This window comes from Corylus avellana, chromosome ca5 (genome assembly GCF_901000735.1).
Source record: "Corylus avellana chromosome ca5, CavTom2PMs-1.0".
In the NCBI taxonomy this organism is placed as follows: Eukaryota; Viridiplantae; Streptophyta; class Magnoliopsida; order Fagales; family Betulaceae; genus Corylus; species Corylus avellana.
Window position 1 is genome coordinate 4,789,178 of NC_081545.1, and position 2,222 is coordinate 4,791,399.

A 2,222-nucleotide genomic window follows, 5' to 3' on the forward strand; every position below is an offset into this window, starting at 1 on the left:
ATAGGTACATATATGTTTCGTATTTATTTATGTTATAAAATCTTACAATGATGTCGTTCATATGCTATAATTATTACATATAACCTTATACGCGATTCATGTGTTAAACATAAATACAGATAAAGAAAATAAATTTCATGTGCGCACTGTAAGTGGTCCGCTTAATATGTGGGGTATGGAAAGGGGAGAGAGGATTGTCGTTGAGTTCAATAGTGCAGATCAGCTCGTAGGTCTAAGCGGTCAGAAATTACGTAGGTACGCTGGAAATCTTGTTCGTACTAGTGGTATTGTGGGCACAGGTGCACCTACTTGGAAGTAGGTTCCAGATCACAAAAAGGAAGAAATCTGGAACATGTTGATGGTATGTGTTTGATGCGGTCATTTTCAACGTAACCCATACGAGAAAGGATGGCTCCTTCCTCAATGACAACATTGTAGACAAAGTTGTATGTGTTTGACTTGTAAATTTAGTTTGTGTATGCATGTGTTGAATTTTTCTAAAACACTGTAATATGGTAAATCTTTCTGAGTTGATCAGTTGGTGCGTAACACTTTTCCATATTCTATATATATAGGAGAAGATGAGGGCTCTGAGTTCATAGGGCACTACAGCAAGCTCGAAGAGCTAGATGCAAGGATCAATAAATTGGGCACCTGACGACACTTATGCCATAGTCATGGGGAAGGCAGAATACACTGGTCATGTACGAGGAATAGGACTTGGGCATCTACCAGTCAAAGGCAGCACACATGCAAATAGATCGTCAGCCTTAGCTGTACAAGTCCCTGCACTGCTTGAGCTTATAAATGAACAAGACCAACATATTTCCAAACAAGCCGAATAGATTGCCGCGTTAACATCTTCTGCCTATGTCAACGTCCGTAAATTGATGGAAACTTTGTTGGTGAGCCAAGGAACGAGCAACGTAAACATGTGTACTCCACATGACACCAAGTGTCCGGGACTTGTGAGAGCGAGATCATCAGTTGCTAGTCGATCAAATAATTAACTTAATTACCTTATTAGTTTTATTTACATTTTCATGATTATAAATGTTACTTCCACATTGTAGTTGACTTAAGAACATATATATGATTGCGTAATATACATTTGCAACGAATTATATGTAGGTGGGAATTCATTAACAAATGAAGATGAGCATGCAACTGATCATGTAGAAGGCGATCGTTGTGGATCATCACAAAGTATGTGTAGATCTTCATATTTGTGTCACTTACTTGTAATATAAAATCTAGTTATATATAGGCTTGCAATTCCAAAATAGTTAGATATATGTTTGTAATTTAATTTTTCTTTTTTTTTTTTGCTTTCATCATTTGCAGGTAATCGTTAAGTGACATACGTATGCTTGACTTGTTAGGTTGGATACGTATTGGACGACAAATGAAAAGCGAACCAGTTGTTTATATTTTATTTCATATGTATATATGATACAATTTGTGTTAACTCTTTGAGATGTGGTGGAGACACTTTGTGTTTATGATATCAGTTTTTGGATATTTTATTTCATATGTATGGTACAATTTTTGTTAACTTTTTATGATGTGGTACACTTTGTATTTATGAGATATGAGATTGTCATATGAGATTATATTATGAGATATAAGATTGAGATTGATGAATGGAGAAAATTGTATATTTGACTTTTATGGATTGTATTGTAGAGTGTATATCAGGGAAAAATATGGATTGGATTGGAAATTGTAGTGTATTATATGGGGAAAATTTTTTTCCCATATATATTAATTAGGGGACGTTTTAATGTTAAAGCCCCTCCTTTCATAAAAGAGGGTGCTTTCTTGGGCAAGCGCCCCCATTGTTATATGGGGGCGCTTCTACACCTCCAAATGACCCCTTTTCAAAAAGAGGGTGCTTTGTTTCAGACACTCCCTTTTCGAGGTGTTTTTTCAATAAAAAGTGCCTTGAACTTATATTTCAGTCCCTATCCAAGCTGACGTGTCCCAAGTGTCTCTAATCAAGCGTTGTGAAATCAACTGTGATGCTTTTTTGGCCAAAAATGCCCCGAATAACCATGTCACTAAACCTTTTTTTTGTTTGTTTTTGGTAGTGATTGCAGTATTTGAGTGGAGTAAGCCAATCTTTGATACACTTATTTCAAGTTTTAAATGCTTGCGTGCTTTGAATTTGAGTTCTTTAAGTATTCAAAAAGTGCCGAATTCCATTGGCAAGTTAAAGCATT